The sequence below is a fragment of the Limanda limanda genome, chromosome 6, assembly GCF_963576545.1.
Source record: "Limanda limanda chromosome 6, fLimLim1.1, whole genome shotgun sequence".
Taxonomy (NCBI): Eukaryota; Metazoa; Chordata; class Actinopteri; order Pleuronectiformes; family Pleuronectidae; genus Limanda; species Limanda limanda.
Window position 1 is genome coordinate 11,911,131 of NC_083641.1, and position 12,506 is coordinate 11,923,636.

Genomic DNA, 12,506 nt, shown 5'->3' on the forward strand with positions numbered 1-12,506 from the left:
TTTACTAAATTACATCAGAAGGGAGAGAAAAAACTACGCTTGACTGGAGAAAAGGCACTGCTGGGATTTGAACCAACTAAGCCACAGAACCTCTTTATTGTGGCACAAATTGATGTAAAGACATTATATGAGAGGACCAACTTGCAGAAATTACACGAACAGGATGGGAATGGACTGAAAAACTACGCTTCACTGGTGAAAAGGCACTGCTGGGATTTGAACCCAGGATCTCCTGTTTACTAGACAGGCACTTTGACCAACTAAGCCACAGCACCTCTATAATGTGGCTTAATTGATGTAAAGACATTATATGACGGGACCAACTAGCAGAAATTACTTTAACAAGATGGGAAGGTACAGAAAAACTACACTTCACTGGTGAAAAGGCACTGCTGGGATTTGAACCAACAATCTCCTGTTTACTAGACAGAAATTAACTAAATTACATCAGAAGGGAGAGAAAAAACTATGCTTGACTGGAGAAATGGCACTGCTGGGACTTGAACCCAGGATCTCCTGTTTACTAGACAGGCACTTTGACCAACTAAGCCAGAGCACCTTATTATTTTGGCAAAAATTGATGTAAAGACATTATATGACGGGACCAACTAGCAGAAATAACTTTAACAAAATGGGAAGGTACAGAAAAACTACACTTCACTGGTGAAAAGGCACTGCTGGGATTTGAACCCAGGATCTCCTCTTTACAAGACAGGCACTTTCACCAACTAAGCCACAGCACCTGATTTGGGAAGAAAAATTTATGAAACAACAATATTTGACAGGACCAATTAGCAGAAATTACCTAAAGTACATCAGAAGGGAGAGAAAAAACTACGCTTGACTTGTCAAAAGGCACTGCTGGGATTTGAACCCAGGATCTCCTGTTTACAAGACAGGCACTTTCACCAACTAAGCCACAGTGCCTGTTTTTGGAGGTAAAATTTATGAAACAACACAATATGACAGGACCAATTAGCAGAAATTAACTAAACTACATCAGAAGGGAGTGAAAAAACTAGGCTTGACTGGAGAAAAGGCACTGCTGGGATTTGAACCCAGTATCTCCTGTTTACAAGACAGGCACTTTCACCAACTAAGCCACAGCACCTCTATAATGTGGCTCAATTGATGTAAAGACACTCCATGACGGGACCAACTAGCAGAAATAACATTAACAATATGGGAAGGTACAGAAAAACTACAATTCACTGGTGAAAAGGCACTGCTGGGATTTAAATCCAGGATCTCCTGTTTACAAGACAGGCACTTTCACCAACTAAGCCACAGCGCCTGTTTTGGGAGGCAAAATTGATGAAACAACAGTATTTGACAGGACCAATTAGCAGATATTAACTAAATTACATCAGAAGAGAAAAGGCACTGCTGGGATTTGAACCCAGGATCTCCTGTTTACTAGACAGGCACTTTGACCAACTAAGCCACAGCACCTCTTTATTGTGGCACAAATTGATGTAAAGACATTATATGAGAGGACCAACTTGCAGAAATTACATGAACAGGATGGGAATGGACAGAAAAACTACACTTCACTGGTGAAAAGGCACTGCTGGGATTTGAACCCAGGATCTCCTGTTTACTAGACAGGCACTTTGACCAACTAAGCCACAGCACCTCTATAATGTGGCTAAATTGATCTGAAGACACTAGGGCTATCGATTAATCGGACGACTATTTTATCGATTAGTCGATTAATCTAAACGACTAATTTTCCTCCAAAAAAATCAAATTGACCATTTCATTTCAGTTAATTTTATTTTGACAACAACAAACTGTATGTCATCGTATAATGCAGCACAAAACAAAATGTAAACAAAGGCTCAAATATTAAAGTGCAAAACTGAAGGTTTAAACTAGCAACTCCAACGTGATAAAAATAAATAAAAAAGAGGGCATATAAGTTAAGTCAGCAGTGCAACTCAAAAAGATATCAAAGTTTCTATTCAACCCCTTATCAAAATAAAAAAGTTATGTCTGCATATTAAACAAAGTGCAACAAGTTTAAAGTATAAGAAACAATGGTGTCCAGCTCAAAATCAAACTCAAACGTTAGTTAGACATGCGTGTTGTAATGTAAGAATGTCAGCATGTCCACATGTTCTGGACTCAGTCTAGCGGCCCCCCCTCCCCCCACGCGGGCGCCGTAGCTGAGGTGACGCGAGAAGGACCCGACTCGCGTCCAGGGCCGCCGCCCGCACCTGCGACGGACACCGCCCCGCGGTCCACGAGAAAGGAAGCCCTCGCACCAGCGACGCCGTGAAGCGCCGTGGACGAGGACCCCCCCCCCAAAAAAAAAAACAACTTGAGGCGGGCCGCACACCGAGCCTCCGGCTGCGTGGAGGGGAGTGTGCCGGGGCGACTGCTGCCCCAGCCGCGGCACGCATAGTCTATCGCGGTTTTTAAAAAAAATGCGTCGACGCATTTTATACGCGTCGACGCATTTTCAGCGTCGGCGTAATCGATGACGTCGACGAATCGCGGCAGCCCTAGAAGACACTATATGACAGGACCAACTAGCAGAAATAACTAAATTACATCAGAAGGCACTGCTGGGATTTGAACCCAGGATCTCCTGTTTACTAGACAGGCACTTTGACCAACTAAGCCACAGCACCTCTATAATCTAACTAAATTGATGTAAATACACTATATGAGAGGACTTACTTGCAGACATTACATGAACAAGATGGAAATGGACAGAAAAACTACACTTCATTGGTGAAAAGGCACTGCTGGGATTTGAAGCAAGGATCTCCTGTTTACTAGACAGGCACTTTGACCAACTAAGCCAAAGCAGCTGTTGCAGGTAGCAAAAGTGACGCAAAACCCTATATGACAGGACAAACTAGCAGAAATTACTTTAACAAGATGGGAATGGACAGAAAAACTAAGCTTTACTGGAGAAAAGGCACTGCTGGGATTTGAACCCAGGATCTCCTGTTTACAAGACAGGCACTTTCACCAGCTAAGCCACAGCGCCTGTTTTGGGAGGCAAAATTGATGAAACAACAGTATTTAACAGGACCAATTAGCAGAAATTAACTAAATTACATCAGAAGAGAAAAGGCACTGCTTGGATTTGAACCCAGGGTCTCCTGTTTACTAGACAGACACTTTGACCAACTAAGCCAAAGCACCTCTTTATTGTGGCACAAATTGATGTAAAGACATTATATGAGAGGACCAACTTGCAGAAATTACATGAACAGGATGGGAATGGACAGAAAAACTACGCTTCACTGGTGAAAAGGCACTGCTTGGATTTGAACCAAGGGTCTCCTGTTTACTAGACAGGCACTTTGACCAACTAAGCCACAGCACCTCTTTATTGTGGCACAAATTGATGTAAAGACATTATATGAGAGGACCAACTTGCAGAAATTACATGAACAGGATGGGAATGGACAGAAAAACTACGCTTCACTGGTGAAAAGGCACTGCTTGGATTTGAACCCAGGATCTCCTGTTTACAAGACAGGCACATTCACCAACTAAGCCACAGTGCCTGTTTTTGGAGGCAAAATTTATGAAACAACACAATATGAGAGGACCAACTAGCAGAAATTAGCTAAACTAAATCAGAAGGGAGAGAAAAAGCTACACCTGACTGGAGAAAAGGCACTGCTGGGATTTAAACCCAGGATCTCCTGTTTACTAGACAGGCACTTTGACCAACTAAGCCACAGCACCTCTGTAATGTGGCTAAATATATTAAAAGACACTATATGACAGGACCAACTAGCAGAAATTACATTGACAAGATGGGAAGGTACAGAAAAACTACCCTTCACTGGTGAAAAGGCACTGCTGGGATTTGAACCAATGATCTCCTGTTTACTAGACAGGCACTTTCACCAACTAAGCCACAGCACCTCTATAATGTGGCTCAATTGATGTAAAGACACTCCATGACGGGACCAACTAACAGAAATAACTTTAACAAGATGGGAAGAAAAGGCACTGCTGGGATTTGAACCCAGGATCTCCTGTTTACTAGACAGGCACTTTGACCAACTAAGCCACAGCACCTCTATAATGTGGCTAAATTGATGTGAAGACACTATATGACAGGACCAACCAGCAGAAATTAACTGAACTACATCAGAAGGGAGAGAAAAAACTACGCTTGACTGGAGAAAAGGCACTGCTGGGATTTGAACCCAGGATCTCCTGTTTACTAGACAGGCACTTTGACCAACTAAGCCACAGCACCTTATTATTGTGGCAAAAATTGATGTAAAGACATTATATGACGGGACCAACTAGCAGAAATAACTTTAACAAGATGGGAAGGTACAGAAAAACTACACTTCACTGGTGAAAAGGCACTGCTGGGATTTGAACCCAGGATCTCCTGTTTACAAGACAGGCGCTTTCACCAACTAAGCCACAGCGCCTGATTTTGGGATGAAAAATGTATGAAACAACAATATTTGACAGGACCAATTAGCAGAAATTAACTAAATTACATCAGAAGGGAGAGAAAAAACTACGCTTGACTTGTCAAAAGGCACTGCTGGGATTTGAACCCAGGATATCCTGTTTACAAGACAGGCACTTTCACCAACTAAGCCACAGTGCCTGTTTTTGGAGGTAAAATTTATGAAACAACACAATATGACAGGACCAATTAGCAGAAAGTAACTAAACCACATCAGAAGGGAGTGAAAAAACTACGCTTGACTGGAGAAAAGGCACTGCTGGGATTTGAACCAACGATCTCCTGTTTACTAGACAGGCACTTTCACCAACTAAGCCACAGCGCATCTATAATGTGGCTTAATTGATGTAAAGACATTATATGACAGGACCAACTAGCAGAAATAACTTTAACAGGATGGAAAGGTACAGAAAAACTACACTTCACTGGTGAAAAGGCACTGCTGGGATTTGAACCAACGATCTCCTGTTTACTAGACAGGCACTTTCACCAACTAAGCCACAGCACCTCTATACTGTGGCTTAATTGATGTAAAGACACTCCATGACGGGACCAACTAACAGAAATAACTCTAACAAGATGGGAAGAAAAGGCACTGCTGGGATTTGAATCCAGGATCTCCTGTTTACTAGACAGGCACTTTGACCAACTAAGCCACAGCACCTCTTTATTGTGGCACAAATTGATGTAAAGGCATTATATGAGAGGACCAACTTGCAGAAATTACATGAACAAGATGGGAATGGACAGAAAAACTACGCTTCACTGGTGAAAAGGCACTGCTGGGATTTGAACCCAGGATCTCCTGTTTACTAGACAGGTACTTTGACCAACTAAGCCACAGCACCTCTATAATGTGGCTAAATTGATGTGAAGACACAATATGACAGGACCAACTAGCAGAAATTAACTAAACTACATCAGAAGGGAGAGAAAAACCAACGCTTGACTGGAGAAAAGGCACTGCTGGGATTTGAACCCAGGATCTCCTGTTTACTAGACAGGCACTTTGACCAACTAAGCCACAGCACCTCTTTATTGTGGCAAAAATTGATGTAAACACATTATATGATGGGACCAACTAGCAGAAATAACTTTAACAAAATGGGAAGGTACAGAAAAACTACACTTCACTGGTGAAAAGGCACTGCTGGGATTTGAACCCAGTATCTTCTGTTTACAAGACAGGCACTTTCACCAACTAAGCCACAGCGCCTGATTTGGGAGGAAAAATGTATGAAAAAACAATATTTGACAGGACCAATTAGCAGAAATTAACTAAATTACATCAGAAGGGAGAGAAAAAACTACGCTTGACTTGTCAAAAGGCACTGCTGGGATTTGATCCCAGGATCTCCTGTTTACAAGACAGGCACTTTCACCAACTAAGCCACAGTGCCTGTTTTTGCAGGCAAAATTTATGAAACAACACAATATGACAGGACCAATTAGCAGAAATTAACTAAACTACATCAGAAGGGAGTGAAAAAACTACGCTTGACTGGAGAAAATGCACGGCTGGGATATGAACCAAAGATCTCCTGTTTACTAGACAGGCACTTTCACCAACTAAGCCACAGTACATCTATAATGTGGCGTAATTGATGTAAAGACATTATATGACAGGACCAACTAGCAGAAATAACTTTAACAAGATGGGAAGGTAGAGAAAAACTACAATTCACTGGTGAAAAGGCACTGCTTGGATTTGAACCCAGGGTCTCCTGTTTACTAGACAGGCACTTTGACCAACTAAGCCACAGCACCTCTTTATTGTGGCACAAATTGATGTAAAGACATTATATGAGAGGACCAACTTGCAGAAATTACATGAACAGGATGGGAATGGACAGAAAAACTACACTTCACTGGTGAAAAGGCACTGCTGGGATTTGAACACAGGATCTCCTGTTTACAAGACAGGCACTTTCACCAACTAAGCCACAGCGCCTGTTTTGGGAGGCAAAATTGATGAAACAACAGTATTTTACAGGACCAATTAGCAGAAATTAACTAAATTACATCAGAAGAGAAAAGGCACTGCTGGGATTTGAACCCAGAATCTCCTGTTTACTAGACAGGCACTTTGACCAACTAAGCCACAGCACCTCTTTATTGTGGCACAAAATGATGTAAAGACATTATATGAGAGGACCAACTTGCAGAAATTACATGAACAGGATGGGAATGGACAGAAAAACTACACTTCACTGGTGAAAAGGCACTGCTGGGATTTGAACACAGGATCTCCTGTTTACAAGACAGGCACTTTCACCAACTAAGCCACAGTACATCTTTAATGTGGCTTAATTGATGTAAAGACATTATATGACGGGACCAACTAGCAGAAATAACTTTAACAAGATGGGAAGGTAGAGAAAAACTACAATTCACTGGTGAAAAGGCACTGCTTGGATTTGAACCAAGGGTCTCCTGTTTACTAGACAGGCACTTTGACCAACTAAGCCACAGCACCTCTTTATTGTGGCACAAATTGATGTAAAGACATTATATGAGAGGACCAACTTGCAGAAATTACATGAACAGGATGGGAATGGACAGAAAAATTACGCTTCACTGGTGAAAAGGCACTGCTGGGATTTGAACCCAGGATCTCCTGTTTACTAGACAGGCACTTTGACCAACTAAGCCACAGCACCTCTATAATGTGGCTAAATTGATGTGAAGACACTATATGACAGGACCAACTAGCAGAAATTAACTAAACTACATCAGAAGGGAGAGAAAAAACAACGCTTGACTGGAGAAAAGAAACTGCTGGGATTTGAACCCAGGATCTCCTGTTTACTAGACATGCACTTTGACCAACTTAGCCACAGCACCTCTTTATTGTGGCAAAAATTGATGTAAAGACATTATATAACGGGACCAACTTGCAGAAATAACTTTAACAAAATGGGAAGGTACAGAAAAACTACACTTCACTGGTGAAAAGGCACTGCTGGGATTTGAACCCAGGATCTCCTGTTTACAAGACAGGCACTTTCACCAACTAAGCCACAGTGCCTGTTTTTGGAGGCAAAATTGATGAAACAACACAATATGACAGGACCAACTGGCAGAAATTAACTAAACTACATCAGAAGGAAGACAAAAAACTACGCTTGACAAAATGCACTGCTGGGATTTGAACCCAGGATCTCCTGTTTACTAGACAGGCACTTTCACCAACTAAGCCACAGTACATCTATAATGTGGCTTAATTGATGTAAAGACATTATATGATGGGACCAACTAGCAGAAATAACTTTAACAAGATGGGAAGGTAGAGAAAACTACAATTCACTGGTGAAAAGGCACTGCTTGGATTTGAACCCAGGGTCTCCTGTTTACTAGACAGGCACTTTGACCAACTAAGCCACAGCACCTCTTTATTGTGGCACAAATTGATGTAAAGACATTATATGAGAGGACCAACTTGCAGAAATTACATGAACAGGATGGGAATGGACAGAAAAACTACACTTCACTGGTGAAAAGGCACTGCTGGGATTTGAACACAGGATCTCCTGTTTACAAGACAGGCACTTTCACCAACTAAGCCACAGCGCCTGTTTTGGGAGGCAAAATTGATGAAACAACAGTATTTCACAGGACCAATTAGCAGAAATTAACTAAATTACATCAGAAGAGAAAAGGCACTGCTGGGATTTGAACCCAGAATCTCCTGTTTACTAGACAGGCACTTTGACCAACTAAGCCACAGCACCTCTTTATTGTGGCACAAAATGATGTAAAGACATTATATGAGAGGACCAACTTGCAGAAATTACATGAACAGGATGGGAATGGACAGAAAAATTACGCTTCACTGGTGAAAAGGCACTGCTGGGATTTGAACCCAGGATCTCCTGTTTACTAGACAGGCACTTTGACCAACTAAGCCACAGCACCTCTATAATGTGGCTAAATTGATGTAAAGACATTATATGACGGGACCAACTAGCAGAAATAACTTTAACAAGATGGGAAGGTAGAGAAAAACTACAATTCACTGGTGAAAAGGCACTGCTTGGATTTGAACCCAGGGTCTCCTGTTTACTAGACAGGCACTTTGACCAACTAAGCCACAGCACCTCTTTATTGTGGCACAAATTGATGTAAAGACATTATATGAGAGGACCAACTAGCAGAAATTACATGAACAGGATGGGAATGGACAGAAAAATTACGCTTCACTGGTGAAAAGGCACTGCTGGGATTTGAACCCAGGATCTCCTGTTTACTAGACAGGCACTTTGACCAACTAAGCCACAGCACCTCTATAATGTGGCTAAATTGATGTGAAGACACTATATGACAGGACCAACTAGCAGAAATTAACTAAACTACATCAGAAGGGAGAGAAAAAACAACGCTTGACTGGAGAAAAGGCACTGCTGGGATTTGAATCCAGGATCTCCTGTTTACTAGACAGGCACTTTGACCAACTAAGTCACAGCACCTCTTTATTGTGGCACAAATTGATGTAAAGACATTATATGAGAGGACCAACTTGCAGAAATTACATGAACAAGATGGGAATGGACAGAAAAACTACGCTTCACTGGTGAAAAGGCACTGCTGGGATTTGAACCCAGGATCTCCTGTTTACTAGACAGGCACTTTGACCAACTAAGCCACAGCACCTCTATAATGTGGCTTAATTGATGTAAAGACAGTCCATGACGGGACCAACTAGCAGAAATAACTCTAACAAGATGGGAAGGTACAGAAAAACTACACTTCACTGGTGAAAAGGCACTGCTGGGATATGAACCCAGGATCTCCTGTTTACAAGACAGGCACTTTCACCAACTAAGCCACAGCGCCTGATTTGGGAGGAAAAATGTATGAAACAACAATATTTTACAGGACCAATTAGCAGAAATTAACTAAATTACATCAGAAGGGAGAGAAAAAACTACGCTTGACTTGTCAAAAGGCACTGCTGGGATTTGAACCCAGGATATCCTGTTTACAAGACAGGCACTTTCACCAACTAAGCCACAGTGCCTGTTTTTGGAGGTAAAACAATGAAACAACACAATATGACAGGACCAATTAGCAGAAAGTAACTAAACCACATCAGAAGGGAGTCAAAAAATTACGCTTGACTGGAGAAAAGGCACTGCTGGGATTTGAACCAACGATCTCCTGTTTACTAGACAGGCACTTTCACCAACTAAGCCACAGCACATCTATAATGTGGCTTAATTGATGTAAAGACATTATATGACAGGACCAACTAGCAGAAATAACTTTAACAGGATGGAAAGGTACAGAAAAACTACACTTCACTGGTGAAAAGGCACTGCTGGGATTTGAACCAACGATCTCCTGTTTACTAGACAGGCACTTTCACCAACTAAGCCACAGCACCTCTATAATGTGGCTAAATTGATGTGAAGACACTATATGACAGGACCAACTAGCAGAAATTAACTAAACTACATCAGAAGGGAGAGAAAAAACAACGCTTGACTGGAGAAAAGGCAGTGCTGGGATTTGAACCCAGGATCTCCTGTTTACTAGACATGCACTTTGACCAACTTAGCCACAGCACCTCTTTATTGTGGCAAAAATTGATGTAAAGACATTATATGACGGGACCAACTAGCAGAAATAACTTTAACAAAATGGGAAGGTACAGAAAAACTACACTTCACTGGTGAAAAGGCACTGCTGGGATTTGAACCCAGGATCTCCTCTTTACAAGACAGGCACTTTCACCAACTAAGCCACAGCGCCTGATTTGGGAAGAAAAATTTATGAAACAACAATATTTGACAGGACCAATTAGCAGAAATTACCTAAAGTACATCAGAAGGGAGAGAAAAAACTACGCTTGACTTGTCAAAAGGCACTGCTGGGATTTGAACCCAGGATCTCCTGTTTACAAGACAGGCACTTTCACCAACTAAGCCACAGTGCCTGTTTTTGGAGGTAAAATTTATGAACCAACACAATATGACAGGACCAATTAGCAGAAATTAACTAAACTACATCAGAAGGGAGTGAAAAAACTAGGCTTGACTGGAGAAAAGGCACTGCTGGGATATGAACCAACGATCTCCTGTTTACTAGACAGGCACTTTCACCAACTAAGCCACAGTACATCTATAATGTGGCTTAATTGATGTAAAGACATTATATGACGGGACTAACTAGCAGAAATAACTTTAACAAGATGGGAAGGTACAGAAAAACTACAATTCACCGGTGAAAAGGCACTGCTGGGATTTAAATCCAGGATCTCCTGTTTACAAGACAGGCACTTTCACCAACTAAGCCACAGCACCTCTTTATTGTGGCAAAAATTGATGTAAAGACATTATATGAGAGGACCAACTTGCAGAAATTACATGAACAGGATGGGAATGGACAGAAAAATTACGCTTCACTGGTGAAAAGGCACTGCTGGGATTTGAACCCAGGATCTCCTGTTTACTAGACAGGCACTTTGACCAACTTAGCCACAGCACCTCTATAATGTGGCTAAATTGATGTGAAGACACTATATGACAGGACCAACTAGCAGAAATTAACTAAACTACATCAGAAGGGAGAGAAAAAACAACGCTTGACTGGAGAAAAGGCACTGCTGGGATTTGAACCCAGGATCTCCTGTTTACAAGACAGGCACTTTCACCAACTAAGCCACAGCAACTCTTTATTGTGGCAAAAATTGATGTAAAGACCTTATATGACGGGACCAACTAGCAGAAATAACTTTAACAAAATGGGAAGGTACAGAAAAACTACACTTCACTGGTGAAAAGGCACTGCTTGGATTTGAACCCAGGGTCTCCTGTTTACTAGACAAGCACTTTGACCAACTAAGCCACAGCACCTCTTTATTGTGGCACAAATTGATGTAAAGACATTATATGAGAGGACCAACTTGCAGAAATTACATGAACAGGATGGGAATGGACAGAAAAATTACGCTTCACTGGTGAAAAGGCACTGCTGGGATTTGAACCCAGGATCTCCTGTTTACTAGACAGGCACTTTGACCAACTTAGCCACAGCACCTCTATAATGTGGCTAAATTGATGTGAAGACACTATATGACAGGACCAACTAGCAGAAATTAACTAAACTACATCAGAAGGGAGAGAAAAAACAACGCTTGACTGGAGAAAAGGCACTGCTGGGATTTGAACCCAGGATCTCCTGTTTACTAGACATGCACTTTGACCAACTAAGCCACAGCACCTCTTTATTGTGGCAAAAATTGATGTAAAGACATTATATAACGGGACCAACTTGCAGAAATAACTTTAACAAAATGGGAAGGTACAGAAAAACTACACTTCACTGGTGAAAAGGCACTGCTGGGATTTGAACCCAGGATCTCCTGTTTACAAGACAGGCACTTTCACCAACTAAGCCACAGTGCCTGTTTTTGGAGGCAAAATTGATGAAACAATACAATATGACAGGACCAACATGCAGAAATTAACTAAACTACATCAGAAGGAAGACAAAAAACTACGCTTGACAAAATGCACTGCTGGGATTTGAACCCAGGATCTCCTGTTTACAAGACAGGCACTTTGACCAACTAAGCCACAGTGCCTGTTTTTGGAGGCAAAATTGATGAAACAACACAATATGACAGGACCAACTGGCAGAAATTAACTAAACTACATCAGAAGGAAGACAAAAAACTACGCTTCACTGGTGAAAAGGCACTGCTGGGATTTGAACCCAGGATCTCCTGTTTACTAGACAGGCACTTTGACCAACTAAGCCACAGCACCTCTATAATGTGGCTAAATTGATGTGAAGAGACTATATGACAGGACCAACTAGCAGAAATTAACTAAACTACATCAGAAGGGAGAGAAAAAACTACGCTTGACTGGAGAAAAGGCACTGCTGGGATTTGAACACGGGATCTCCTGTTTACTAGACAGGCACTTTGACCAACTAAGCCACAGCACCTCTTTATTTTTGCACAAATTGATATAAAGACATTATATGATAGGACCAACTTGCAGAAATTACATGAACAGGATGGGAAGGGACAGAAAAA

General features: G+C 41.6%; 1 protein-coding gene and 50 non-coding genes across 51 annotated transcripts in view; all 51 read right to left on the bottom strand.

Annotated features, from left to right (window-relative positions):
- Positions 1 to 12,506, bottom strand: part of LOC133003696 (F-BAR and double SH3 domains protein 2-like) — a 115,913-nt gene that overhangs the window by 53,252 nt on the left and 50,155 nt on the right. The window lies entirely within an intron of this gene.
- trnat-agu (transfer RNA threonine (anticodon AGU)) lies at positions 202 to 275 on the bottom strand. The gene has a single exon. It is a non-coding gene; the product is annotated as a tRNA-Thr (tRNA).
- Positions 486 to 559, bottom strand: trnat-agu (transfer RNA threonine (anticodon AGU)). The gene has a single exon. It is a non-coding gene; the product is annotated as a tRNA-Thr (tRNA).
- Positions 670 to 743, bottom strand: trnat-ugu (transfer RNA threonine (anticodon UGU)). Its single transcript has one exon. It is a non-coding gene; the product is annotated as a tRNA-Thr (tRNA).
- Positions 854 to 927, bottom strand: trnat-ugu (transfer RNA threonine (anticodon UGU)). Its single transcript has one exon. It is a non-coding gene; the product is annotated as a tRNA-Thr (tRNA).
- On the bottom strand, positions 1,038 to 1,111 carry trnat-ugu (transfer RNA threonine (anticodon UGU)). The gene has a single exon. It is a non-coding gene; the product is annotated as a tRNA-Thr (tRNA).
- On the bottom strand, positions 1,221 to 1,294 carry trnat-ugu (transfer RNA threonine (anticodon UGU)). Its single transcript has one exon. It is a non-coding gene; the product is annotated as a tRNA-Thr (tRNA).
- Positions 1,379 to 1,452, bottom strand: trnat-agu (transfer RNA threonine (anticodon AGU)). The gene has a single exon. It is a non-coding gene; the product is annotated as a tRNA-Thr (tRNA).
- Positions 1,563 to 1,636, bottom strand: trnat-agu (transfer RNA threonine (anticodon AGU)). Its single transcript has one exon. It is a non-coding gene; the product is annotated as a tRNA-Thr (tRNA).
- Positions 2,563 to 2,636, bottom strand: trnat-agu (transfer RNA threonine (anticodon AGU)). The gene has a single exon. It is a non-coding gene; the product is annotated as a tRNA-Thr (tRNA).
- Positions 2,928 to 3,001, bottom strand: trnat-ugu (transfer RNA threonine (anticodon UGU)). The gene has a single exon. It is a non-coding gene; the product is annotated as a tRNA-Thr (tRNA).
- Positions 3,270 to 3,343, bottom strand: trnat-agu (transfer RNA threonine (anticodon AGU)). Its single transcript has one exon. It is a non-coding gene; the product is annotated as a tRNA-Thr (tRNA).
- Positions 3,454 to 3,527, bottom strand: trnat-ugu (transfer RNA threonine (anticodon UGU)). Its single transcript has one exon. It is a non-coding gene; the product is annotated as a tRNA-Thr (tRNA).
- trnat-agu (transfer RNA threonine (anticodon AGU)) lies at positions 3,638 to 3,711 on the bottom strand. The gene has a single exon. It is a non-coding gene; the product is annotated as a tRNA-Thr (tRNA).
- trnat-agu (transfer RNA threonine (anticodon AGU)) lies at positions 3,977 to 4,050 on the bottom strand. Its single transcript has one exon. It is a non-coding gene; the product is annotated as a tRNA-Thr (tRNA).
- Positions 4,161 to 4,234, bottom strand: trnat-agu (transfer RNA threonine (anticodon AGU)). The gene has a single exon. It is a non-coding gene; the product is annotated as a tRNA-Thr (tRNA).
- Positions 4,345 to 4,418, bottom strand: trnat-ugu (transfer RNA threonine (anticodon UGU)). The gene has a single exon. It is a non-coding gene; the product is annotated as a tRNA-Thr (tRNA).
- trnat-ugu (transfer RNA threonine (anticodon UGU)) lies at positions 4,530 to 4,603 on the bottom strand. Its single transcript has one exon. It is a non-coding gene; the product is annotated as a tRNA-Thr (tRNA).
- Positions 5,053 to 5,126, bottom strand: trnat-agu (transfer RNA threonine (anticodon AGU)). Its single transcript has one exon. It is a non-coding gene; the product is annotated as a tRNA-Thr (tRNA).
- trnat-agu (transfer RNA threonine (anticodon AGU)) lies at positions 5,237 to 5,310 on the bottom strand. The gene has a single exon. It is a non-coding gene; the product is annotated as a tRNA-Thr (tRNA).
- trnat-agu (transfer RNA threonine (anticodon AGU)) lies at positions 5,421 to 5,494 on the bottom strand. Its single transcript has one exon. It is a non-coding gene; the product is annotated as a tRNA-Thr (tRNA).
- trnat-ugu (transfer RNA threonine (anticodon UGU)) lies at positions 5,605 to 5,678 on the bottom strand. Its single transcript has one exon. It is a non-coding gene; the product is annotated as a tRNA-Thr (tRNA).
- Positions 5,789 to 5,862, bottom strand: trnat-ugu (transfer RNA threonine (anticodon UGU)). Its single transcript has one exon. It is a non-coding gene; the product is annotated as a tRNA-Thr (tRNA).
- Positions 6,156 to 6,229, bottom strand: trnat-agu (transfer RNA threonine (anticodon AGU)). The gene has a single exon. It is a non-coding gene; the product is annotated as a tRNA-Thr (tRNA).
- trnat-ugu (transfer RNA threonine (anticodon UGU)) lies at positions 6,340 to 6,413 on the bottom strand. Its single transcript has one exon. It is a non-coding gene; the product is annotated as a tRNA-Thr (tRNA).
- trnat-agu (transfer RNA threonine (anticodon AGU)) lies at positions 6,498 to 6,571 on the bottom strand. Its single transcript has one exon. It is a non-coding gene; the product is annotated as a tRNA-Thr (tRNA).
- Positions 6,682 to 6,755, bottom strand: trnat-ugu (transfer RNA threonine (anticodon UGU)). The gene has a single exon. It is a non-coding gene; the product is annotated as a tRNA-Thr (tRNA).
- trnat-agu (transfer RNA threonine (anticodon AGU)) lies at positions 6,865 to 6,938 on the bottom strand. Its single transcript has one exon. It is a non-coding gene; the product is annotated as a tRNA-Thr (tRNA).
- trnat-agu (transfer RNA threonine (anticodon AGU)) lies at positions 7,049 to 7,122 on the bottom strand. The gene has a single exon. It is a non-coding gene; the product is annotated as a tRNA-Thr (tRNA).
- trnat-ugu (transfer RNA threonine (anticodon UGU)) lies at positions 7,417 to 7,490 on the bottom strand. The gene has a single exon. It is a non-coding gene; the product is annotated as a tRNA-Thr (tRNA).
- trnat-agu (transfer RNA threonine (anticodon AGU)) lies at positions 7,596 to 7,669 on the bottom strand. The gene has a single exon. It is a non-coding gene; the product is annotated as a tRNA-Thr (tRNA).
- trnat-agu (transfer RNA threonine (anticodon AGU)) lies at positions 7,778 to 7,851 on the bottom strand. The gene has a single exon. It is a non-coding gene; the product is annotated as a tRNA-Thr (tRNA).
- On the bottom strand, positions 7,962 to 8,035 carry trnat-ugu (transfer RNA threonine (anticodon UGU)). Its single transcript has one exon. It is a non-coding gene; the product is annotated as a tRNA-Thr (tRNA).
- Positions 8,120 to 8,193, bottom strand: trnat-agu (transfer RNA threonine (anticodon AGU)). Its single transcript has one exon. It is a non-coding gene; the product is annotated as a tRNA-Thr (tRNA).
- Positions 8,304 to 8,377, bottom strand: trnat-agu (transfer RNA threonine (anticodon AGU)). The gene has a single exon. It is a non-coding gene; the product is annotated as a tRNA-Thr (tRNA).
- trnat-agu (transfer RNA threonine (anticodon AGU)) lies at positions 8,487 to 8,560 on the bottom strand. Its single transcript has one exon. It is a non-coding gene; the product is annotated as a tRNA-Thr (tRNA).
- Positions 8,671 to 8,744, bottom strand: trnat-agu (transfer RNA threonine (anticodon AGU)). The gene has a single exon. It is a non-coding gene; the product is annotated as a tRNA-Thr (tRNA).
- Positions 8,855 to 8,928, bottom strand: trnat-agu (transfer RNA threonine (anticodon AGU)). The gene has a single exon. It is a non-coding gene; the product is annotated as a tRNA-Thr (tRNA).
- On the bottom strand, positions 9,039 to 9,112 carry trnat-agu (transfer RNA threonine (anticodon AGU)). The gene has a single exon. It is a non-coding gene; the product is annotated as a tRNA-Thr (tRNA).
- On the bottom strand, positions 9,222 to 9,295 carry trnat-ugu (transfer RNA threonine (anticodon UGU)). The gene has a single exon. It is a non-coding gene; the product is annotated as a tRNA-Thr (tRNA).
- Positions 9,406 to 9,479, bottom strand: trnat-ugu (transfer RNA threonine (anticodon UGU)). Its single transcript has one exon. It is a non-coding gene; the product is annotated as a tRNA-Thr (tRNA).
- Positions 10,140 to 10,213, bottom strand: trnat-ugu (transfer RNA threonine (anticodon UGU)). The gene has a single exon. It is a non-coding gene; the product is annotated as a tRNA-Thr (tRNA).
- trnat-ugu (transfer RNA threonine (anticodon UGU)) lies at positions 10,324 to 10,397 on the bottom strand. The gene has a single exon. It is a non-coding gene; the product is annotated as a tRNA-Thr (tRNA).
- On the bottom strand, positions 10,691 to 10,764 carry trnat-ugu (transfer RNA threonine (anticodon UGU)). Its single transcript has one exon. It is a non-coding gene; the product is annotated as a tRNA-Thr (tRNA).
- Positions 10,875 to 10,948, bottom strand: trnat-agu (transfer RNA threonine (anticodon AGU)). Its single transcript has one exon. It is a non-coding gene; the product is annotated as a tRNA-Thr (tRNA).
- trnat-ugu (transfer RNA threonine (anticodon UGU)) lies at positions 11,059 to 11,132 on the bottom strand. Its single transcript has one exon. It is a non-coding gene; the product is annotated as a tRNA-Thr (tRNA).
- On the bottom strand, positions 11,427 to 11,500 carry trnat-agu (transfer RNA threonine (anticodon AGU)). Its single transcript has one exon. It is a non-coding gene; the product is annotated as a tRNA-Thr (tRNA).
- trnat-agu (transfer RNA threonine (anticodon AGU)) lies at positions 11,611 to 11,684 on the bottom strand. The gene has a single exon. It is a non-coding gene; the product is annotated as a tRNA-Thr (tRNA).
- On the bottom strand, positions 11,795 to 11,868 carry trnat-ugu (transfer RNA threonine (anticodon UGU)). Its single transcript has one exon. It is a non-coding gene; the product is annotated as a tRNA-Thr (tRNA).
- On the bottom strand, positions 11,974 to 12,047 carry trnat-ugu (transfer RNA threonine (anticodon UGU)). The gene has a single exon. It is a non-coding gene; the product is annotated as a tRNA-Thr (tRNA).
- On the bottom strand, positions 12,158 to 12,231 carry trnat-agu (transfer RNA threonine (anticodon AGU)). Its single transcript has one exon. It is a non-coding gene; the product is annotated as a tRNA-Thr (tRNA).